General features: G+C 57.6%; 1 long non-coding RNA gene across 1 annotated transcript; it reads left to right on the top strand.

Moving 5' to 3' along the window:
* Positions 1–1,963: 1,963 nt before the first annotated feature.
* On the top strand, positions 1,964–23,855 carry LOC142007217 (uncharacterized). Its single transcript, XR_012643906.1, has 3 exons — positions 1,964–2,509; positions 17,805–17,862; positions 21,691–23,855. It is a non-coding gene; the product is annotated as an uncharacterized LOC142007217 (long non-coding RNA).
* The last annotated feature ends 1,300 nt before the right edge of the window (positions 23,856–25,155 follow it).

The raw sequence follows: 25,155 nt of genomic DNA, 5'->3' as shown, positions 1-25,155 counted from the left end.
ACAAGGCTGCCCGCTCTCAGGACAGCTGTACGCTCTGGCCATCGAGCCCTTCCTCTGTCTCCTTCGTCGACGGTTGATGGGGATGGTGCTTCCAGAGGCAGGGCTGCGGCTAGTCCTGTCGGCGTACGCCGACGACGTGCTCCTCGTGGTTCAGGACCCGGGAGACCTGGCGCGTCTGGAGGCTTGCCAAGCTATCTACTCGGCGGCCTCCTCCGCCCGGGTCAACTGGGTCAAGAGCTCTGGCCTGGTGGTCGGGACTGGATGGCAGACGAGCCGCCTCCCGCCCGCGCTTCAGGCCATCCGGTGGAGCGCGGGTCCGCTGCTCTATCTAGGCGTCTTCCTATCCGCCACGCATCCCTCTCCGCCGGAAAACTGGCAGGGTTTAGAGGGCAGGGTCGCTGAGCGGTTACGGAGGTGGACAGGGCTGCTCCAGTGCCTCTCCCTGCGGGGGAGAGCGCTGGTGCTGAACCAACTCGTCCTGTCCATGCTCTGGTACCGCCTCAGCACCCTGGTCCCACCCCCGAAGTTCCTGGACCAGCTCCAGAAGTTAATCCTGGAGTTTTTCTGGCCAGGACTGCACTGGGTCTCTGCAGGGGTACTCCACCTTCCCCCGGAGGAGGGAGGACAGGGCCTGACTTGCATGCGCACTCAGGTCCACGTCCTCCGCCTCCGGGCCCTGCAGGGACTTCTCAACGCCAACACCAACAGTGCAGATAGTCCGGCATGGAGTACGCTGGCGCATGCTTTCCTCCGCCGTCACCGAGGGCTCCGATACGACCGGCAGCTCCTTTATTTATCTTGGAGAGACCGTCCGCGAGGCCTCTCGGAGCTGCCGGCCTTCTACCAGGACCTCCTCCGCACTTGGCGGCTGCTCGCAGCCTCCAGGTCTTTAGGGGCCACCACGGGGGAAGACCTCCTCGCGGAGCCCCTGCTACACAACCCCCACCTTCGTGTGCAGGTGGCGGAGTCTCCCGTGGTGCGCCGGAGGTTGGTCCTAGGTGGAATCACCAGGGTCGGAGACCTCCTGGACTACGACCGGGGAGACTGGATGGAGGCCCCGGCGCTCGCCCAGCGCATGGGGCTCTCCAGCCTACGTTCCCCCCGTCGCGTACTCGAGGAGGTGAAGGCCGCCCTGCCGCCCACTGCTCACGTTTACCTCGGCCGGGTCCTGCGAGAGGGTGCGCCCCGCCCCCCTCTCACTCCTAGCCCTCCGGACCTCTCCGTGGGCCCCCGGCTTCGCGATCCTGCCCGCCCCCCTCCCCTCCACCACCTCAGCCGGCTGCATACCATGCAGCCGGTCCCCTTCCGAACCGCGCCTAGGCATTTTCTGTACGCGCTCGTGCTTCACACGCTCCACTTCCCCACCCTCGTGTCCCGCCCCGACCACAAGTGGCGGGACCTCTTGCCGCCATCGGAGGGTGGGGAGCCCCGGTGGGCCAGCCTCTATTCCACCCTGGTCCCGCGGCCCACCGGGGACGTCAGCTGGAGAATCCTCCATGGAGCGGTGAGCACGGGCGTGTACCTGGCGCGTTTCACCCCCATCCCAGACACCTGCACCTTCTGCGGCATGAGGGAGAACCTGGCGCACATCTACGTTGAGTGCGCCAGGCTGCAGCCCCTCTTCCGGCTCCTCCAGAACCTCCTCTTGAGGTTCTGGCTGCACTTTTTCCCCGCACCTCCTTATCCTGTCACACCCTATCCGCGGCCCCACAAAGTCGCGGGACCTCCTCGTCTGCCTCCTCCTGGCCGCGGCCAAAATGGCCATTTATAAAACCAGGGAGAGGAGGCTGGCAGAGGGGGCGACCTGCGACTGTGGGGCCTACTTCCGTTCCTCCCTTCGCTCACGAATCCGGGCAGAGTTCCTCTGGGCGGCGTCCACCGACTCCCTGGACACCTTCGGGGAGCGGTGGGCGCTGTCCGGGGCTCTCTGCTCGGTATCCCCTTCCGGCTCCCTCGTTCTAAACCTTTGACCCTCACTCCCGTCCCTGTTTTTTTTTTCCTTTGTTGTCCCCCGCACTCATTTGGTGCCCGGGCGTTTTTAGTGGGCCCCCCCTCATTGTGAGAGGGGCCTTTTAGCCATGGGCAGGCCGTGCCTGCCCACCCACCCCCGGTAACACCAATAGGAGCAGGCGGCCAGCTGCAGGTGCTCCTGCAGGGCTGCTGCTGCTGCTGCCGTGGGACCGTCTCCCACGGCTGGAAGGCGAGCATCTGGGGGCTGGCCGGCCTTGGCTGGCTGAAGCCCCCACAGGGCTGCCTTCCCCACCGCCCCCCCTTTCGGGGGTCAGCCTCCCTCCTGCCTCGGGCAGGCAGGCAGGCTCTATCTTCCCCCCCCAACCCTCACCCAGTTCTTTTAGGAACTGCTGAGTGGGTGGAGGGTGGGGGCCTCTTGCCCCCTGCCCTACAGCAGGGCCCCCTCCCCTTTTTCCATCTGTTGGGGGAGAAACTGCTGGCCCCCCATTTGGGCCCACCTTCCATCCAGCAGCTGCTGCGTCCTCACCACCTGGAGAAGGTAGGGGGCTCTCTTAAAGCGGCGGTTGGGCTCCCTCCACACAGCCTTCTGTGGAGTGGCTTGGGGAGGGGTGAGTTTGGGTAGGGCCCCTCTCCACCGGGGCTCCGGGGGGGAGCTGCATAGCCAGGGGTGGGGTGTTAGGGCGTGGCCCCTGCCCCACCCCTGCAGCCACCCCCCCCCCCTCCTACTGCCCCTCCCACACCCAGCTGCCGCTGGGGCCCCTTCCACCTGGGCCCCTCCAATCGGCTGCCCCTGCCTTCTCCCCTGCCATCTCGAGGCTCTGCAGCAGCAGCTGCTACGGGCCCACCCCTCAGGCGCACGTGGGCAACCCCTCTCCCCATTAACCCCGCCATCCCCCTTAAGTTGGCTGTGCCTCCTCCTTTGCCCCCCACGTGCCCACGCCCCTTCCCCCCCCTTTTCTGTTTGCTTAAGCGCCTGAGGCCCCCCCACAACCCACACACACACAAACAAACTTTGACTCCCTCCACACCCCAGTGCAGAACCAGGAGCCCTCTTACCTCTTGTGCTGGGAGTTGTGGCCTTTCTTTTGTGTCTCCCTTTCCCTGACCTTGCTGCCCTTGCTCTGCCCTTCCCCCATCTGACTGGGTCCTCAGCCCGGCCAGTGGGGGAGGGGCAGCCACGCCTCACTCCTTCCTTCCCTTCCACTCTCCTCCCCCTCCCCCGCTCCCTCTTAAAGGCCCCCACCCTCAACAAACTTTTTCCCCCTCAAACCCACCAATATGGCCCCCACGCCCACTGGAGGGTCATCTGGTGACCCCTCCCTCCCTCTCCCCTCCACTGTCACCCCTCCTATCCCCGAAACGGCGGCCCACTCGTCCAGGGCTGCCCAGAACCTCACGACCACGTCGGCTGAGGGTGCGGGCGCAGGCTCCGGGGCTCCTACTGCCTCCGCCGCGGCGCCCCCTGGCGATCCAGCCCCAAACCCTCCCCCCCAAAAGGGCAGGAAGGGCCGGGGGACAAGAAAGGGCAAGAGCCCCGCCCGGAAGGCCAAACCTCCCGTGGCGGGGACTCTCCCCCAGGCTGCCCAAACACCCAGTGCAGCCTCCCCTTCTCCCCTTCCCCCTGCTCCCTCCACCGCTCCTGGGGGCCCCGACCTCTCGGCCCCCAGGTCGTACGCCCAGGCGGCGGCCGCCGCCCCGCCCCCTGCTCCTGCCGCCTCTGCCAGGACTACCATCCCCAACGGTCGCGGCCCCTTCCCCGCGCTCACCAGGAGGCACGGAGTCCGCTGCCTCCTGGTGGCTGCCTCGCCCCACGTGGAGACCTACGTGCGGGCGTTGGCACGGGTGGTGGGGCCCGCGGCCGTGGTGGCGGCCTCTCGGATGTTCGGGAGGATCGTCTTCTTCCTGGCTTCGGAGGCCGCCGCCCAGGAGGCGGTGGAGAGGGGCCTGGCGGTTGGGGGCGTGCACGTGCCCCTGGAGCCGCTGGAGGACCTGGGCGTGCGGGTGGTTTTTTCCTCTGTTCCACCCTTCCTTCCCAACTCTGCCCTTCTGCCTTTCCTCACCGCCCTGGGCCGGCCTTTGACGGTCCTGAGTCCCCTCCCACTAGGCTGTAAAGACCCCGCCCTCCGGCACGTGCTCTCCTTCCGCCGGCAGGCCCGGGTCCAACTGCCGCCGGCGGCAGCACAGGGCGGGGTGGCCCAGGAGGGGACTATACTGGTGCCCTACCAAGGGGCCCAGTACCGGGTCTTTTATACCCTGGGGGAGGCCCGGTGCTTTATGTGCCGGGCGGCGGGGCACGTCCGGAGGGACTGCCCCCTGGCCCGGCACGAAGGGGAGCCCGGGACCTCCTCCGACCCGGGGGGCGTCAGCCACGGGATCGGCGGCGCCCCGACCGCGACAGGCCCCGGGACCGACCCTCCTCCTCTCGTCCCGGACGGATCCATCGCCGCTCGGGCGTCGGAGGATGCCCGGCCGCATGGTGCCGGGCAAGAAGAAGCAGGCGCTGGCGCCCGAGCGGGCACAAGAGCCGGGCCTGCGGAGGAGAGGGAGGAGGGGCCGGCGGCAGGACCAGAAGAGGGCCCGTTCCGGGGCGGGTCGTCCCTCCCCCTTGCTGCCCCGCCCCCCTCTTACCTCCCATCCTCCTTATCGGCCCTGTCCCCTGGCCCCTCCTCCTCTACTGCCCAGCCCGCCTCCTCGGAGGGCTGGGTGCTGGCGGGGGGGAAACGGAAGAAAAAAAGCGCGCGCACCCGGCACCCCACCCTGTCGGAGGACGGGGTGGAGGCGCCGCGCAAAGCGCTAAAAAGAGCCGCCAGCCCAGACCCACCTGCCGAACCCCCGGCTACCGATCACCCGCCGGGGGCGACGGAGGTTGCCGCCGTGGCGGCTGAGTATGGTACCATCCCCTCCGCCTCGGAGCCAGAGCCTCAGGAAGCTGAGAAGGTGTTTTGTGCGCCCGTGCCCTCCCCCGACACCCCTCCGGCTGCGACCCAGACTGCTGCTGCGGAGCATCCGGAGGAGGTGAGCCCCGGCCTCGCCCTCCTCTCGCAGGAGGTCGAGGCCCTAGGTCTCACCCCGGTGGCCCTGGACGTGGACAGCCTCCTACTGGAGGCCTGTGGGCCGTCCGTTCACTCACCCCCGCCCCCTCCACTCTCCCCCTCACCATATACTAGTGATTCCTCAATTACCACCTCTCTCTGCCTTGGGACGTCCCAGGAGGCGACCCCCCCCTTAATTAGGGATGACCTCCCTACGGGAGTCGGCCAGCCCCTGGGCGCCCTGGGAGAAGCAGAGTTCCCCATGTCCCCCGCCTTTGGCCCCGAAAATGAAGACCCCAACACCCACCCCCTCGACCAGTTGGCACCTCCTGCCGAGCATGTCGGCACTTCACCCCTACCCCCCTCCCCCGCCCCACCAACCGAGGAAGCCCCTCCTCCCGAGACACCTTCTCTCCATATCCCCACCCCTGCCCCCATCTTAGCCCCATCACCTGCCATCATCCCCGTACCTTCTCCCAGCCAGCGCCCCGCCCCAGAACTTGCAATCCTACCCCCCCCAGACCCTCCTCTCCCTCCACTCCCTCCTCTTCCTCCTCCCCCTCCCCCATTGCCCGCTCTCCCTCCCCCCCATGAACCCTCCCCTCCCCTGCTGAGCCCCATCCCCCCTGCCCTCCCCCCTACCCCTCCTCCTCCTACCCCCCCCCCTGATCCCTGCCCACTCATACCTGCCCCCGAAACCGTAATACCTCGGGAGGCCCCCCCTACATCGCCCTCTCCCAGCACTTCCGGGGCTGCTCTCCCTCCGCTGCCCTCATCCCCCCCAAAACCAGACCCCAGTCCCCACCCCAATCTTTTCTGTGGCCGTGGGGCCCAAAGGAACACAAGGCCGACGGGTACTGGAGACCCCGAGGCCTCGGCACCCCTCGCGCTGGTGGGAGAGATGCGCCGGTTCTTGGAGGACATTCGTGGCTCCAAGAACAAGGTTGCTCTCGCCCTCCAGCGCTGGGGGGACTTCCACACCATCCTGAAATCCGTGAGGGCCCTTCTCAAGGAGGGCAAGGGGACCGGGAGGAGGGATGCCTCGGCTTACCAACGGGCCCGCAGCTTCCGTGACGCCCTCGTTGCCTTCGGGGTCGGTCACGGTTTGCTGCGTGGCCCCACGGGAACCGTCGGTACTCCCTCCGGCGAGGATCCTCCCCAGCCCTCCAAATGGCGCCGATCATCTTTGCCACTTTAAATGCCAGGGGCTGCGGGTCGGGTCTCCGTAGGTGCCGAGTGCTCTCCTTCCTTCGGGAGGGGGGGTACTCGGTCACCTTCCTACAGGAGACCTACACTACCCCAGCCGCCGAAGCGAAGTGGCGGCTGGAGTGGGGAGACGGGGTCCACTTCAGTCACCTCTCGGCCCACCGGGCCGGGGTGGCGACCCTGTTCTCCCCAGACCTGCGGCCCGAGGTGCTGGGGAGCGTCGAGGTTGTGCCCGGCCGCCTGCTGTATCTCCGGGTGCGGGTGGAGGGGCTGCCTCTCCATCTCGTTAATGTCTATGCCCCAACACGCCGCCCGGAGAGAACCCCCTTCTTCCGGCAGGCGGCGGCCTTCCTCGACACCATCGATCCTCGCGAGTGCCTGGTCCTCGGCGGGGATTTCAACTGCACCCTCGAGGAGCGGGACCGCACGGGGACCGAGCATGGCCAGGCCGCTGCGGGCGTCCTCAGGGAGCTTCTCATCCATCGCTCCCTGGTGGACGTCTGGCGCAGCCACCACTCGGACGACGACGCTGGTTTCACCTGCGTCCGAATGGTGGGCCATACATCTGTACACTCCCGGTTGGACCGCATTTACATCTCACGGCACCATCTCTTCCGGGCCCACGCCTCCAGCGTGCGGCCGGCCCCCTTCTCGGACCACCACCTGGTGGCCGTGAAGGCTTCCCTCTCGCTGGGGAAGCGGGGGTCGGCCTACTGGCACTTCAATAACAGCCTGCTGGAGGACGTGGGCTTCGTGGCGTCCTTCCGGGAGTTCTGGCTGGCCTGGCGCGAGCAACGGCGTGCCTTTCCCTCGGCGCGGCGGTGGTGGGATCTGGGAAAGGTGCGCGCGCGGCTCTTCTGCCGTGACTATACTCGGGGGGCCAGCCGGCGGCGGGATGCGCTGATAGGGCAGCTGGAACGGGAGGTTCTTGAGCTGGAGAGGCGTCTAGCCGCCAGCCCCAACGATCCATCCCTCTGCGGCACGTACCAGGAGAAGAGGGACGAGCTCAGGGCCCTCGACGCCCTCCGGGCACAGGGGGCCTTGGTGAGGTCGCGAATCCAACTCCTCCGGGAGATGGACCGCGGCTCCCGCTTCTTCTACGCCTTGGAGAAAAAGAGGGGTGCCGAAAAACACATCCTCTGCCTTCTTGCGGAGGACGGCACCCCTCTTACGGATCCGGTGGAGATGCGCGAGAGGGCCCGCGCCTTCTACGCCACCCTTTTCTCCCCGGATCCGACCGACACCGACGCCTGCAGGGTGCTCTGGGACCAACTGCCGTCGGTCAGCACGGGCGACCGGGACCGGCTAGAGCTTCCTCTCACTCTGGCCGAGTTCTCGGAAGCCCTCCGCCTCATGCCCACCAACAAATCCCCGGGCATGGACGGGCTGACCGTGGAGTTTTACCGCGTGTTTTGGGACGTCCTCGGCCCAGACCTGCTCGGCGTCTGGGCCGAGGCCTTGCAAAGCGGGGTCCTCCCCCTGTCATGCAGGCGTGCCGTCCTCGCCCTGCTGCCCAAGAAGGGGGACCCCCGCGACCTCAGGAACTGGCGTCCCATCTCGCTCCTCAGCACGGACTACAAGATCATCGCTAAAGCCATCTCCCGTCGCTTGGGGTCCGTGCTGCAGGACGTGGTCCACCCCGACCAGACCTACACCGTCCCGGGCCGCGCCATCCTCCACAATCTGTCCTTGGTCCGGGATCTCCTAGAGCTTGGGTGTAGGGACGGCCTGTCGTTCGCCCTCCTGTCCTTGGATCAGGAGAAGGCGTTCGACAGGGTGGACCACGGGTACCTCCTGGGCACCCTGCAGGCCTTCGGCTTCGGACCCCGCTTCGTCGGGTTTCTCCGGGTGCTGTACGCTGCCTCGGAGTGCATGGTCAAGCTCAACTGGACCCTGACCGCTCCGGTCAGCTTCGGACGGGGAGTACGACAAGGCTGCCCGCTCTCAGGACAGCTGTACGCTCTGGCCATCGAGCCCTTCCTCTGTCTCCTTCGTCGACGGTTGATGGGGATGGTGCTTCCAGAGGCAGGGCTGCGGCTAGTCCTGTCGGCGTACGCCGACGACGTGCTCCTCGTGGTTCAGGACCCGGGAGACCTGGCGCGTCTGGAGGCTTGCCAAGCTATCTACTCGGCGGCCTCCTCCGCCCGGGTCAACTGGGTCAAGAGCTCTGGCCTGGTGGTCGGGACTGGATGGCAGACGAGCCGCCTCCCGCCCGCGCTTCAGGCCATCCGGTGGAGCGCGGGTCCGCTGCTCTATCTAGGCGTCTTCCTATCCGCCACGCATCCCTCTCCGCCGGAAAACTGGCAGGGTTTAGAGGGCAGGGTCGCTGAGCGGTTACGGAGGTGGACAGGGCTGCTCCAGTGCCTCTCCCTGCGGGGGAGAGCGCTGGTGCTGAACCAACTCGTCCTGTCCATGCTCTGGTACCGCCTCAGCACCCTGGTCCCACCCCCGAAGTTCCTGGACCAGCTCCAGAAGTTAATCCTGGAGTTTTTCTGGCCAGGACTGCACTGGGTCTCTGCAGGGGTACTCCACCTTCCCCCGGAGGAGGGAGGACAGGGCCTGACTTGCATGCGCACTCAGGTCCACGTCCTCCGCCTCCGGGCCCTGCAGGGACTTCTCAACGCCAACACCAACAGTGCAGATAGTCCGGCATGGAGTACGCTGGCGCATGCTTTCCTCCGCCGTCACCGAGGGCTCCGATACGACCGGCAGCTCCTTTATTTATCTTGGAGAGACCGTCCGCGAGGCCTCTCGGAGCTGCCGGCCTTCTACCAGGACCTCCTCCGCACTTGGCGGCTGCTCGCAGCCTCCAGGTCTTTAGGGGCCACCACGGGGGAAGACCTCCTCGCGGAGCCCCTGCTACACAACCCCCACCTTCGTGTGCAGGTGGCGGAGTCTCCCGTGGTGCGCCGGAGGTTGGTCCTAGGTGGAATCACCAGGGTCGGAGACCTCCTGGACTACGACCGGGGAGACTGGATGGAGGCCCCGGCGCTCGCCCAGCGCATGGGGCTCTCCAGCCTACGTTCCCCCCGTCGCGTACTCGAGGAGGTGAAGGCCGCCCTGCCGCCCACTGCTCACGTTTACCTCGGCCGGGTCCTGCGAGAGGGTGCGCCCCGCCCCCCTCTCACTCCTAGCCCTCCGGACCTCTCCGTGGGCCCCCGGCTTCGCGATCCTGCCCGCCCCCCTCCCCTCCACCACCTCAGCCGGCTGCATACCATGCAGCCGGTCCCCTTCCGAACCGCGCCTAGGCATTTTCTGTACGCGCTCGTGCTTCACACGCTCCACTTCCCCACCCTCGTGTCCCGCCCCGACCACAAGTGGCGGGACCTCTTGCCGCCATCGGAGGGTGGGGAGCCCCGGTGGGCCAGCCTCTATTCCACCCTGGTCCCGCGGCCCACCGGGGACGTCAGCTGGAGAATCCTCCATGGAGCGGTGAGCACGGGCGTGTACCTGGCGCGTTTCACCCCCATCCCAGACACCTGCACCTTCTGCGGCATGAGGGAGAACCTGGCGCACATCTACGTTGAGTGCGCCAGGCTGCAGCCCCTCTTCCGGCTCCTCCAGAACCTCCTCTTGAGGTTCTGGCTGCACTTTTCCCCGCACCTCCTTATCCTGTCACACCCTATCCGCGGCCCCACAAAGTCGCGGGACCTCCTCGTCTGCCTCCTCCTGGCCGCGGCCAAAATGGCCATTTATAAAACCAGGGAGAGGAGGCTGGCAGAGGGGGCGACCTGCGACTGTGGGGCCTACTTCCGTTCCTCCCTTCGCTCACGAATCCGGGCAGAGTTCCTCTGGGCGGCGTCCACCGACTCCCTGGACACCTTCGGGGAGCGGTGGGCGCTGTCCGGGGCTCTCTGCTCGGTATCCCCTTCCGGCTCCCTCGTTCTAAACCTTTGACCCTCACTCCCGTCCCTGTTTTTTTTTTCCTTTGTTGTCCCCCGCACTCATTTGGTGCCCGGGCGTTTTTAGTGGGCCCCCCCTCATTGTGAGAGGGGCCTTTTAGCCATGGGCAGGCCGTGCCTGCCCACCCACCCCCGGTAACACCAATAGGAGCAGGAGGCCATACACTCCGCCCCACCTCAAGTCCGCCCCCATGGCACAGGAGATGGACTCCTCCATCTCCCCCAGGCGGGAAAGGAAGTCAGTGTTTGTGTGGTCCTTACCTGCCCGATGACGTACGTCGAAGGCATAAGGCTGTAACGCCAAATACCAACGCATAATTCAGGCGTTGGTGTCCTTCATCCGGGACAACCACTGTAAAGGAGCATGGTCCGTAACGAGGGTGAAGGGGGCTCCCAACAGGTAATATCTAAGGGCGTTGCAGGCCCACTTCACAGCCAGGGCCTCCCTTTCTATTACAGCATAGCGTTGTTCCCTTGGGAAGAGCTTCCGGCTTATATAGACCACCGGATGATCTTCTCCGTCAATCTCCTGGGATAGGACAGCCCCCAGGCCTACCCCTGAGGCATCAGTTTGCAGGATGAACAGATAGGTGAAGTCAGGGCTGTAGCGGATGGGTTCCTGCATTAGGCACTGTTTCAGTGTTCGGAACGCCTTCTCCATAGCTGCGGTCCACACCACCCTTTGCGGCTGGGTCTTTGTCAACAGCTGCGTCGGGGGGCAGGGGGGCAGGGGCTGCGATTGAAGCAAACTGCGGGATGAAGTGGCGATAGTAACCTGCCAGTCCCAAGAACCGGCGTACCTGCCGTTTGTTATTGGGGGTAGGACAGGCCGCTAGGGCTTGCACCTTGTCCACAAGGGGCTTTACCTGGCCCCCTCCTATAGTGTACCCGAGATCAGTCGTCTCTTGCCATCCAATGCGGCACTTCTTCGGATTTATCATCAGGCCAGCTGCCCGCAGGGACCTAAGGACCGTGGCCACCCGGTCCAGGTGTTCCTCCCAATGGCGACAATATACCACAATGTTGTAGAGGTAGGCCGCAGCGTAGTCTGGTGGGGCTGAAGTAGACGTTCCATGAGCCGCTGGAAGGTCGCCGGGGCACCGTGGAGACCAAAGGGCATTCGGGTAAACTGGTACAGACCTGATGGAGTGGCAAAGGCCATCTTCTCTCACGAAGAAGGCACTAAGGGGATCTGCCAGTACCCTTTACTGAGGTCAAGGGTGCTGAAATAGCGGGCCACCCCCCAGACGTCCCAACAATTCGTCAACCCGGGGCATTGGAGACGCGTCAAATTTGGAGATCGCATTCACCCGCCTAAAGTCAACGCAGAATCTCTGAGTGCCGTTGGGCTTAGGCTCGAGTACTACGGGACTGCGGCACACACTTTGGGACGGTTCTATCACTCCCAGGGCCAGCATCGCCTGTACCTCCTCTTCCACTACTTCCCGCATCCGGAAGGGTAGTGGCGCGTGGCATCGCGAACCACCTTCCCAGGCTATGTACAGATGACATGGCAGACCAGGGAGGTGTGTCCGGGGATGGCGGTAAAGTTATCCTGGAATGCCTGGAGGAGGTACTGGGCCTGCTTCCGTTGCTGTTCTGTCAGCGTTGCCCCAAGGGCCAGTTGTGCAGGTTCCTCCCCATGAGGCACCTGGGGTCCCAATTCGGGGTCCGGGGGGCAGGGGTTTATCATGAAGCCCTCCCGGTCCCGCCACGGTTTTAAGAGGTTGATATGGTACCGCTGCGTTTTCTTACGGCAGTCGGGTTGGTGAACTTCATAGGTGACAGGCCCTACGGCTCGAATAACCTCGTAAGGTCCCTGCCACCTAGCCAGCAACTTAGATTCGCCAGAGGGTAGCAGGACTAGGACCCGGTGACCTGGTTTAAAACTGCAGCTCCGTGCCTCCTGGTTGTAGGTTTGGGCTTGGGATGCCTGTGCAGCTTTTAGGTTTTCCTCTGCGAGGGTCCCTACCCGTTCCAGGCGCTTCTGGAGCTGGAAGACATATTGTAGAAGCCCCTTTGAGGGGGATGCAGTTTGCTCCCAGACCTCCCGCATAAGGTCGAGCACTCCCCGGGGGCGGCATCCGTACAGTAACTCAAACGGAGAGAAACTCGTGGAGGACTGGGGAACCTCCCGGATGGCCAAAAGCAAGGGAGGTAGCAGCTGGTCCCACCAGCGCAGGTCCTCTGGCGGAAATTTGCGCATCATATCCTTCAGAGTACGGTTGAAGTGTTCTACCAGGCCATCTGTCTGGGGGTGGTACACAGAGGTATGTAGTTGTTTGATCCCCAAGAGCGCACAGACCTGCTTCATCAGGCGGGATGTAAAATTGGTTCCCTGATTGGTGAGAAGTTCCCATGGCAGCCCTACCCGGGCGAAGACCTTCATTAGCTCTCCCGCGATGTTGCGGGCTGTAATATTGCGCAGTGGGATGGCTTCCGGGAAACAGGTGGCATAGTCTACGAGGACCAACACGAACTGATACCCTGCCATGCTCTTAGGGAGCGGGCCCACCAGATCCATGGCCACCCGCTTGAACGGAGTCCCCACAACTGGCATGGGGATTAACGGGGCCTTAGGGACCCGCGGGGGAGCAGCAAGCTGGCACGCGGGGCAGGAACTGCAATAGTTCTTGACCTCCTGGTGGACCCCTGGCCAAAAGAACCGGGAAAGTATCCAGGCTAATGTCTTTTCTTGGCCCAAGTGGCCAGCGGCAGGGATATCATGGGCCAACTTCATTATGGCCAGTTAGTGGCATTTCGGCACCAGTAGCTGCGTTCGTTGATCCTGGGTCTGGGGGGTCCTGGTACAGCCGTTCCTGGCGCAGCTCGAAGTGGGGCCACTGTGCCACGAGCTGAGGCTCTGTTGCCACTCCGTCGACTGCCGCAACCTGGGCGTAGGCCCGGCTTAGTGTGTGGTCGTCTCTCTGCTCCCAGCAGAAATCTGAGGTTACCCCCGTCATCGGGGCTGGTCCCCTTTGAGCCTTCAGCGGGTCCTTCATTAGCGGTCCCAGGTCCCGCCCTACCCTCTCCTCGGGCGGATCCTCCAGCGTATTCCCCTCCAGGACAGGGGTTGCTTCTCCCTTAAGTCCGGCGGCCGGGCAGACGATGCCTACGAAGCCCGGCCAGTCCCGCCCTAATACTACTGGGTATGCCAGTCAGGACGCTAAGCTGGCCACCACCTGATGGGTCACCCCCGCAACAGTCAGGGCCACCTGCACGCTGGGGTATGGACGCACATCGCCATGGATGCACTGTGATTGAATGGGCCCTAGTGCAGGGTCAGCCTCCAGGCCGCCCCATCGGCGGACCAGGGTCTGGCTGCATCCTGAGTCCACTAAGGCTGTCGTGGGCTCCATTCCAACGAGGACCGGGACTGTAATCGGAGGCGCCTGCGGGGGGTCGGGCCCTCCTTTTGGCTGTCCATACCCTGCCAAAACTACAGAAGTGTTCCGAACAGTCCCGTTGGAGATGTCCCTGTTGCCCACAGACGAAGCAGGGTCCTCGCGCTGGTTGGGGCTAGGCGTCCCCCTGGACCTGGTGGCCGTGAGTTGGTGGCCCCCTCAGGTCCCACCTGGGGGTTACCGGGGCCTGGCTTCCGCGGTGGCCTCCGATGAAGACCGGGTGATTCCCGTAGCAGGCCGGGCAGTTCGGAGCGGGGCTCCCCCGGCTTCTCAACTCCCCGGCGCAGGGGCCGTGATGACGGGGCCGAGCCCGTGGGTGCCTCTGGCTCCTCCGCAGCGAGGAAGTCCTCCATGAGGTCGACGGCAGCTCGAACGGTGGTAGGTCAGTGGCGCCGCACCCAAGCCCGCCCTCTTGGTGGGAGGATGCAGAGGAACTGTTCCAGAACGACCTGCTCCATGAGCTGTATGGGGGTCCTCACCTCCGGTTGTAGCCACCGCCAGCACGCCTCCCTCAACTCCTGTGCCATGCACCGCGGCCGAGCCTCCGGGTCGTAGGTCAAGGTCCGGAACCGCCCGCGGAAGGTCTCAGGGCTAACGTCCAGGGCATCGAGGACGGCTGCTTTCACCCTGTTGGCAGGGGAAACGTTGTTATATTCTGTACTCATAGAAACATTGTTTTGTAAATGAATGCTTACTGATGTTCCCATGAGGTTCAATATTGTATTTAGCATTGTTAGTGAATCCTCCTTAATTTTCTCATGAAATTCAGCATTGTTTTGTTACTGAAATCCTGTTCATGTTCTGTACGACTGAATAACTCTACCTCCCTGTAACTTACATTCTGTTAATAATCTATTGGTACTTTACCTCCTGATTAATAGGGAATTACCAGAGCGGAATGTCATATGAGCAGTAGGAATTCAGTTTGAGCTGGAGGAATGGATAAAGGGAGTATGAGAAACTCTCCCCTGGTTTGTTGGGGGGGGGGAGGTGAACAAAGGAGGAGAGAGGTATAAGTGTTGCTCACTGCTTGTTGCAAGGTGTGCAGGCTTTGAGGAGAGATCCCCCTGCGCCTTACTTGGCATGCCAAATAAAGATTCTTCTTCCACTCTCGGTGTGTTATTGGGCCAGCGTTGCACACCGGGCACGAACTGCCACTGTGCCACCTTAAGAAGGAGGCAACAACCCGGTCATAATCTTGGGCGTCTTCAATAGATAGTGACCGGTAAGCTCTCTGGGCCCCACCGGTCAAATAAGGGGCCAGCAATGTAGCCCACTGGTCCCGAGGCCACCCAGCCACCACCGCTATTCGTTCAAAGGTGACTAGGAAGGCCTCCGGATCATCCGCTGGACCCATCTTTGTTAACCGAACCAGCGGGACTGATGCAGGGCCCTTCCCTTGGGTTCCCTGCCGTGGCTCGGCCGGCAACGGCACCAGGGCTGCCAGTTGCTGCAGACATTGTCTCTGGTGCTCCTGGTTCTGGGCCATCAGTTCAGTCAGCAGCTGTGTCTGCTGTGCTCCCAGCTGCTGGAGCAGCTGCTGTTGCTGCTGACTTTCGGCTAAGTATTTCAGCAGCTTGTCCATCTCCATCATTGGAGCAGGGATAGCAACAACACCAAAAAAACAGTGGATAGTTACCTGCACCAGCTGGGGGCTTCTTCTTCTCTGTGGGCCCGCGAGCCCACCCCCTCACCCCTTACGTCAGGGGTGGGGACCAACTACCCACATTCTCCACCACGTGTAGGAGTCCAAGGACACCCAGCCCTTGGACCAGGGCGGGGCGGCAACCAAAAGCATTATAGCATCAGCCCAGCCCCCGGGGTGGGGCAGCAGTTCACAGTTGTAACACAGTGCAGGCCCAGCCCTCAGTCCAGGGCAGGGCAGCAGCACAAGGGTTTGAGCACAGGCCCAGCCCTCAGTTCAAGGCGGGGCAACAGCACAAGGGTTTGAGCACAGGCCCAGCACAGGCTGGCCCCGTCAAGGAGGGGGTAGGGGGTCGCAGGCCCTCCCACTCCACTGTGACCCGGCCCGGGGCCCTGGGGGGTCGCTCACACACGACCACGGCAGTGGGGATCCAGGCCGCAACACACCGCCATGGGTTCGGGAGCGTTGTTCCCCAGGCCACTTCCTACCTCTGCCTCCACCGGAGGAAGGTCCCAGTCCCTCTGGTCAGGAGGTCCCACAGGGTCAGCCCCCTCCAGGTCGTCCACCTTTGGGGGCTCTGGCCAGTCGCTCATGTCGATGTCATTGGGATAGTCGGGCGGCGGTAGCACGGTGGGCCCGAGGCGATCCTGGGCCTGGGGGCTGCAGGGGTCCGCCGGGACTCCGGGGCAGGCTGCTCCTGGGGCCTCGTGAGCGCTCACCCTCGCTGGTCTGGCCGCGTCCGGGGTTTCCTCCAAGGCAGGGGGTCTCCACTGGCGTGAGGGTCCTGGCAGGTCTGGGAAGTCCGGGTCGTCCCCCTGGGGCATCTGGATCCATGGTTGCTTGGGGCTGCTGTGGGCTTGCTCCTCCGGCCCGACCAGGCGGCAGCAGGCCCTCTGCCCTGGTGCCGGGGAGCTCGCACAGGCGCCTCCTCCCTGCCCGGAGACCCAGGCTTTAATGGGTTCCAAGCCCTGCCCTTGGCCCTTCTAGCCCTAGGCCCCGCTCTCTGAGGGGGCGGGCCACTGGTGTTCTGGCTCCGGGCCCACCCACCAGGGCCTCTGCGCAGCCTCCTCTGCCTCTGAGTCAGCAGGAGGCCATACCGGCTCACTAAACTCCTCCACCTGTCACCTTTCACGCTGGATGGTCCCCCGAGCCTGGGTATCAGTGAGTGGGAATTGCAGGCTACAGTCCCTGCAAAGCCACACCAGGATCTGGGTAGAGGCATCCATTGTCAGGCAGTGTGTCTGGCTACAGGCACAGGTTTTGGACCAGTTTAATTTCTTTGCATAAAATGAGAGCCCATGTCCTGCATCAGACGCTACAACAAAGTTGTCTTCAGTCTGTACCTCCTAATGTTGATGTTGTCCCAGAGGCTTTATCACCCAGTCCTTGACTAACTGTGGAGAAGAGCGGTCATTTTTGAAGATGGCTTAAGACAAAAAATAACTGGTACTCTTCTGCATAAGGAATCCCTTGAATTCTTTGTCCCTCATGGCAGTAGAATCAGAGCGGGTCCCAGAAATGAACTTGGATCTAATCGCTGACTTAGTCCCCAACTTACGAACAGGTTGTGTTCCAAAAGTTCGTTTGTCAGTTGTTTGGAACTTGGAATGCATTTTCCCATAGAAACAATCTTATGAATGGTGATTAGGTTCCCAGGGTTGCCCACAAAAGCCTATTTAACTCATAATGTAGCTGAAATAATGTATAATTGCAATGAAAAATAGTCGAAACAGTTTTTTATTTAACCTTGAAGGACAGTCCTTGAGGTAGGCAGGTTTAATTACAGGAGGATGAGGAGATAGGTGGAGATTTTGAAGGGGATTTTGGTTACCCCACAGCCACCATCCTTCCCTGCCATGGGCTCTGTGCCGGCTCCTGCAGCAAGCCCCACCCCCTTGCTATTGCCCCTCCTCCCCCCATAGGCTACACTTAGCTCCCATGCACCAGAAGGCAGCAAGTGTCACAAGTGCATGCCAGAGGACTCCGGAGGAGTGGAGGGCAGCCATGCAGCCAGTGGCTGAGAAAAAGAGGCCGTTTCCCCTCCAAAGCATTGCTTCTCTCCACACACAGGCTGTGCAAGTGCCCCCTGCTCCTCCAGAGTCCTCCGGCCAGCAGGTGAAGTACTCTCCACCACCTGTGCCTCTTGTCTGCCCCCCAAGGCTGCAGGGGAGCTGTAGTTTGCATGTGAGGATCTTCATACGTTGGATGTTTGTAACTTGGGGAGTGCCTGCGTCTAGGAAGAAAACAGTTGCACTTTAAAAAGGATCTGTTGCTCTGTAATGCTTTTAAGTTCAAAAGAAGGCCCACAGCAAAAGCACTTGTGCAGTGTTTTTCACTCAGACACACCAGCTGTAACTTGTTAACGGTTGTGCAGATTTGTTACCTTCTTGTGTGGTTGCTTGTGTTTCAAATGAGTTGCTGTATATCTGCCACTATTGTTTGCGGTTATGTCTTTATCAAAACCAAAAACATATGGTAATAATTATCTTAAACTTGAAGCATAGCCCTAATTATCATTTGGCATGTTTGTTGAAAAATGTTTGTTCAAAGTATTACATTTATATGAAATATCACAGGATAAGAGCATATGATGAGTCTCCAGAAACAGCTGTCTTGATACAAAGGCTTATTTTTTGTTTTTCAGTAAGTGGGTTTGGAGAACAGATCAGGTGAAATCCGCACAAAGCTGGATAGTAATTTAGGTGAGTCTTTACCCAAACTCAAACTGCTGTTTCTGCTTCTCTGGAGAGTATTCCTCCCCCTGCTTTACCAGTGCTTGCCTGGAATTACTAAGGAGTCCAGGGTCTAAGCAGACACTCCATATTAAGAAGACAGTGCTTCCATTAAACCCTATTTCTTAGGTTTAAATATTATCACCTAACTAACCCTAATAAAGTCTGGTTATAGTGCGCATGTGGTGTTCCCTTACTGGGTTCATTCTTTAAATGATGTGGGTTTTAATCACATTGGGTAAGTTTTAAGCATTTCTTTTATCTGGGGGAAGAGGGTGGGTTGTTTCTGGATGTTCTGTGCTCAGGGCCATGAGAGTTCTTTATGCAGCTCTCAGCTGATTGAGTTGGCATGCTAAAAACACAAGTGTTCCCATCGTGGCCCAAGTGGTGGGAGCTGTCAGCTGTCCTAAGTATGGTTCTGTCTGGGACCATACTTACGTACTGGGACAACTATTCCTCCTGCTGCCACGGCTACACTCAGTTGGAGTGAGCAAGGGCATGTCTCCTCAAGAGCCAGCTGGGCTTTTAGCTCAAACCGCACAGCAGGGGTCAGCAACCTTTCTGAGGCAGAGTGCTGAAATTGATCTTTTGACCTCTATGAACGGTCTGAGTGCTGGTGATACTTTTTAAAGCCACTAATAGTCCTACTTACAACAGCTTCATGAATAAATACATTAAGATGCAGAGCTTTACTGGTTAGGTGGTTGGTAGCTGCTCTTTTGTTAATCCACTGGAGACATGGCTTTGAGCAAGTTCCCGGCTGCATGGGGGGGAAGGGGTGGGGCTGAGCTCCTGCTTTGCATGCCAGTGAAAATCAGCTCATATGCCACTCTTGGCACGTGTGCTGTGGGGGGAGGTTGTTGCCCCCTGCCATAGAGGCTCATGCGCTAAGCTCCAAAGGTTCCAGGTTCAGTTCTGCCTGTCTGTGGTTACACCTTCACCAAAAGCATACTCTGCCTGGTGGGTATGGGGCCTTGAGATCCTTTGTGCCATTCCAGACATTGTATGTCCTATAAAGGGTGAGAACAGGGGTGAGACTCCCCTGCCAGATCTCCACATGCAAAGATCTGAGGCACTCTGCCATGTAGCCCTTTAGCTATGACCACTAACATTAAACTGGGCATCTCTGAGGTTTTCAGAGGCAAGGAGCTAACTGCAAACCTCAAGGCTGCATCTCTGAAACATTTCTTTCATTTTCCCCTGCACGCGCACATGCACACAGCTCTCCACTGGTGTCTCCAAAGAGGTTAAATCATGCAACACTTTAAAAATAAATTAACAGATTGAGTCTTTCACAGCCATGCAAATAGAAACCTCACAATGCATGTACAGCAGCTAGGAGGACAGGGTTACCTCTGAATTATTAAAAAACCAACCAAACCAAAAAAAAAAGCGCATCTGAGACAAAATGGGGGTAGAGGACTTGCTGAGTTACAGACAAGTTCCACTGCAAAGCATGCTACTAAGCATTAGTCCAGAAATGCTATAAATCCAACTAAAATAATGGATTTTGAACACACAACGTTCACAATGTTGAATAATGTTTGAACACACAAGCTCTGAGCTCCACACATAAGGAAAGAATAAACATTGTGGGTGGCATAACTGTGACTTTTCAAATATCGAAACATATGCTTTTAGCAACCAGGACCTCATAAATTCTAGTTCTGTGCTTGTCAGTATTACTTTGGCTTCCCAACAAGGGCCTTTCTACTGCACTGGGCTTATGCCAGAGCTATCATCTTGCCTCCCTTGATATCTGCAGGTCTTAGGGTCCAATAAAATAACATATGAAAAACCTAGCAAGAGGAGCAAAAGACAGGGCTGCAGCTATAGAAATAATTCACTGAGGTCCGTCACTGAGGTTCAGGATTGCCTTCTTAATTATGATCGCCTTCCCAAATCACAATTCCCCTCATGTTATGATCTCTTCCTCAAGCTGTGGTAATTCTCTCATTCAGTCCAAAAACCTCTAGGCTTTTGCAGTCTATGCTGCAATCATCTCTCATCTTCCCTCATGTCTCCATTTGGCTGATCAGAAGAAATCTGTCTGTGGGACAAGCATGAGAGCCCCAGCAAGTTACAGGAGCCACTGGGCAACAGGATAGGATTGCACTGACATCTTCAGAACTTTGAGTATTGGTCCATGTCACATGGTCTCCTGTAGCAGGACACTGACCTGCTGCTCTGGCTCAAGTCCAGCCCCTTCTTGAGTGAGAGAGTGAAACTGCTGTGTAATTAGAACATGTTGGGGGAAATGAATCTAGAACACAATGTTAGTGCACTCTCTTCTGGGACAGGGGAAGCAGGATCATTTTTTTCTTCTTGTTTATGCCTCCAATCTCCAATTGTTGCTCTCTCCAACACAAGCTGCACTACCGTCTGCCAAAGCCTCAGTGACAGTCTTCTGTATACTGGGATTTGATGTTTTCTCCACCTTTAATGGAGATGGTCATCTCCTTCTGGATGACCTCCAATGTTTCTCTATTCAGGCCTTGCATCACCAGGGGTATTGCCACCATCAGAACAGGAGAACTTAGCAAAGCTCCCTTTGGAATTAATTTACTGTGTCCACTCGGCCAGCAAGTATCGCTTAATGTGTGTGAGGTTGCCTTTGTATCGTAGATTACAAGTTTACCTATTGGCAGCAAGCCAATGGTAGACTGTGATTATAAAATCTCATTGGCATCAGGGAAACACAGGAAAAATCAGGTCAGCTCACCAAAATGAGGGTCTCTCCAGTAACTTTGGCAGAATTACACTGGGGACAAGTTTGAATGATTCCTCTGAAGAAAAAAATAAAAGGAGAATTTTATTAGAGCATGCATTAAGCTGGCAAATGCTATAGCATTGAAATTTATTACAAAGTATCGCAGTTATTCAGAACCATCTCCAATACCCTAATTTCCAGCCAAACTTTGTAATACTTCTCTAGCAGAAAAATTAATCATTTCTGAAATTTTGAATAAAATTCAAAATTAAGATATTTTAAAGTTAAGCCAGGAAGGGTGAAATATTTCTATCTATTTAGATTGCAAGTTCTTTGAGGTGGGCACCTGTTGTGAATCATAGAATCCTAGAATACTAGGCCTGGAAGGGACCTCGAGAGGCCATCGAGTCCAGCCCCCTACCCTAATGGCAGGGCCAAGTACTGTCTAAACCATCCCTGATAGATGTCTATCTAACCTGTTCTTAAATATCTCCAGAGATGGAGATTCCACAACCTCCCTTGGCAATTTAGTCCACTGTTTGACCGCCCTGACAGTTAGGAACTTTTTCCTAATGTTCAGCCTAAACCTCCCTTGCTGCAGTTTAAGTCCGTTGCCTCTTGATCTATCCTCAGAAGCCAAAAAGAACAAGTTTTCTCCCTTCTCCTTATTGCACCCTTTTAGATACCTGAAAACCGCTATCATGTCGCCTCTCAATCTTCTCTTTTCCAAACTAAACAAACCCAATTCTTTCAGCCTTTCTTCATAGGTCACATTCAAGTATTACTAAAGGGATTTAGATCCTTTATACCTATATTGAAAGGTGTCCATATCGGAAGGCGTCCCCTTCTTATGGATGCACCAGCAGGACAAAAATTCCTCAAACTTTGGTTGCGCCACTCAAGGACTCCAAATCTAATCCTGGAGATACTGTTGTAATTAAACACCCTAGCCTGGGAACACAGACTCATGTACTGCACTCATACAAAGGTGGGGGTGTAGACTGCTTTAGACTCTAAAAGGGAACGAATAACCATTACCAAGGCTTGGATCACATCCAAGACCGGCTGACCTTGTGTTTTCTCTCCAGAAAAGAAGGAACCACCTGGAATATACACCTCCCTGGGAGGAAGCAAGGCAATGGCCACCTGTAACATCAGTACACACCAAAGAACTTTAATGTATATAATATATGCATGCTGCTAGATGCCATATTAATATTAATAGACTCTTAGTAATTGCTATAGGCCTAGTTGTGTTGTAGCTACCTTCAACCCAGCTGACAGCATGGCACCTCAACTCCTCGTCATCTTCCTGACAACCTCGCTGACCTTTGCCACGCCTAAGCATCCCCTCAGGAATGCCATCCAGTCCATCGTCTCCACTGCTGGTGCCACGGATTGCTGGATGTGTACCCTGCTGAACTCCTCTACCACATTGGGAATTGAGTTTGTCCTTCTGAACCTGAATGATTGGTGGGACAAGAGCAACATCTTCCAGTGCGGACCAGTCTGTTTTGATGACAGCGACGTCCACTCCTACCTTCGCCGCAGCCCCTGGGGTTCATGCTGTGATAGGGTGAACTCCTACTTGGATAAGGAATCTGGAAGTTCTGGTTCTGGTTTTGTTATTGTACCCTGTAACGGGATGAGGCTTGCTGGGATTTGAGTCCCTGACAACCTTGTTGTCCCGGGTGCTGGGAGGGTGGAACTGAATGTCTTGCTTGTAATTCCTTGGAGTGGAAGCCATCGCGTGCGAGGAAGCTCCAAGGTTAAGCTGGGCCCTTCTGTCCCGTCCTCCCACCCACGCTGGTGTGGGTAGAAGTAACTGGTTTGAACTTTCTGGATTAGACCATAATTCCCATCTGCCTTCCTGTCTAATTGTTCTCTGTCTGAGTGTCAGCAAGGGATGGGTGGGTCTCAAAATATGTAGTACTGGCCCAACAAGGAGGAGTTTGTGCTGTAATTAACCAATCTTGCCGCTTTTAGGTAAACACTCAGAACAAATTAAACAGGATGTATCTGCCATCAAAGATGCAGTTAAAATCTCACATGCTGTAACTATCTCATGGTTAAAATGGTTAGCTCAACAATTAGAATTTTCTCTTACTCCATTCCTGCATTCTATTGTAACCACTATTTTGATTGTTCTTATCATAGTAGTTGTGTTTTGCATAACACTGTGCATCGTTAGGAGACTAATTGATGTGGCTATCTCCTCCATGCAAATCCGATACATGGAGCTGACAAGTGATCCTAGCCAGTTCCGCGATAGCCCACATACTGATCGGATCATTGGGCACTTTTAGACTTCCCCCAAGGAGGGCAAAAGGTGCTGGCATCACCGCCACCTTGCGTTCTGGGATGTAGTGTGGTGCATCAGGGGGTGGAATGTAGCCAGACAGAGTCTCCCCCTTACAAGCCAGCTTGCTCGTTGCCCCCACCCCCCCACTGAGGAGCACACAGGGCACGGAAATGGCTGCTGACAGCACAGTCTTTGATGCCCTCATTGAGGCCCAGATATGCTGGCTTATCGTGACCCTGAGAAGCAGAAAGTACAGCTAGAAGGCTAACAGGCCAGACTGTCAACATGAGAGGGGGGGTGAACCCTCAAGAAATCACCCCAGCTGGCATTGATCAATATGATGCACACACAATCACCCAGAAGGGGACGTGCCCCGCCCACACAAAAGAATGTCCTGTACTCCTAAATTGTTTATCTCTTGTCTTACAAGTGCAAACTAAGTAGAAATGCCCTTGTAACAAACTGGAGTCACAAAGACAAACCACTATGATCTGGCACCATAGATAAGAAAGAGAATACGTAACCCAAAAAGGGGTATAAAAGGTGGGTCCAGCAGAACTCTAACTCTGAGTGCATTTCAACCAATTTCCTGCTGGTCGGGTCAGGTGATTACCTCCCGAGGTCCACTACTGGGGACGCCCAACCTCGTATTCGTCTTTCCGCGGAATTGAGTGACCGATCCAGCTTGGCTACGCTGGTATCAAGAGACGCAGAGAGGGTAAGATACACCCATGCTAGGTCTCTGACTTTTTTGTGCACAGCTAAAGAATTAGAGCTCTGTAACTAGATGTCATTGTGCCAAGATATCATACTGTTAGATGATAACAGATATCTTTGTATTGGATTGTAACGTAACTTGTTAACACCTGTACTTTGCTAGCATATAAGAAGTAAACAATAGCCTTTTGTAACCGCACGCTTATAACTGTAGCTTAAATAAACTTGTAACTAGTTAAGATCCAAGCCTAACTATTTTGTTAACCCTTTTGTCACTGCAACACAGCCGGCACAACAAAAGAACTTTAACCGTTTGGTTACTACAGCCTGGCCGTGGGTGAGTGTGCTAGGAGCTGCCTGCTCTAACAGTAAAAACTGGGTTGCTTAGGACCCAGGGGAGTACCTCACCGCACATTACCTGGCCACCGGCTAACACATTCTCTAGACCTTTAATCATTCTTGTTGCAGGTTTTAGTAGTGGGGGATTCGATCATTAGAAATATAGATAGTTGGATTTGTGATGACCGGGAGAACCGTATGGTGACTTGCCTGCCTGGTGCGAAGGTTGCGGATCTCTCGAGGCATCTAGACAGACTAATGGGCAGTGCTGGGGAGGAGCCGGTCATTGTGGTACATGTTGGTACCCTTATTGCACCCTTTTAGATACCTGAAAACCGCTATCATGTCGCCTCTCAATCTTCTCTTTTCCAAACTAAACAAACCCAATTCTTTCAGCCTTTCTTCATAGGTCACATTCTCTAGACCTTTAATCATTCTTGAAGCAGGTTTTAGTAGTGGGGGATTCGATCATTAGAAATATAGATAGTTGGATTTGTGATGACCGGGAGAACCGTATGGTGACTTGCCTGCCTGGTGCGAAGGTTGCGGATCTCTCGAGGCATCTAGACAGACTTATGGGCAGTGCTGGGGAGGAGCCGGTCGTTGTGGTACATGTTGGTACCAATGACATAGGGAAGGGTAGAAGAGATGTTCTGGAGGCCAAATTTAGGTTACTTGGAAAGAGACTGAAATCCAGAACATCTATGGTGGCATTCTCTGAAATGCTTCCAGTTCCACGCGCAGGGCCAGATAGACAGGCAGAACTTCAGAGTCTCAATGCGTGGATGAGACGATGGTGTAGGGAAGAGGGGTTTAGATTTATTAGGAACTGGGGACACTTTTGGGGTAGGGGGAGCCTATACAGGAATGACGGGCTCCACCTAAATCAAGGTGGATCCAGACTGCTGGCATTAAACATTAAAAAGGTCGTAGAGCAGTTTTTAAACTAAGAGGTGGGGGAACGCCGATTGGTGCGGGGGAGCACCTGGATCGGACGGAGACTTCTCTTACACGAGGCTCCATAGATAGGGATTCCCTAGAAGTTAGTCAGATAGGGAACGTGGGAAATAATATATGGGCAAGATCAGATGTGAAACAATCGCATATAAAAAAATCCAACGCGTCTGTGAAAGGCGGACATATAAATAGTGGTAGTTTTTTAACGTGCTTTTACACAAATGCTAGGAGTCTGTCT

The sequence above is a fragment of the Carettochelys insculpta genome, chromosome 1 (genome assembly GCF_033958435.1).
Source record: "Carettochelys insculpta isolate YL-2023 chromosome 1, ASM3395843v1, whole genome shotgun sequence".
In the NCBI taxonomy this organism is placed as follows: Eukaryota; Metazoa; Chordata; order Testudines; family Carettochelyidae; genus Carettochelys; species Carettochelys insculpta.
The sequence above is the reverse complement of the archived record's forward strand: the minus strand, read 5'-3'. Positions and strand labels throughout refer to the sequence as shown.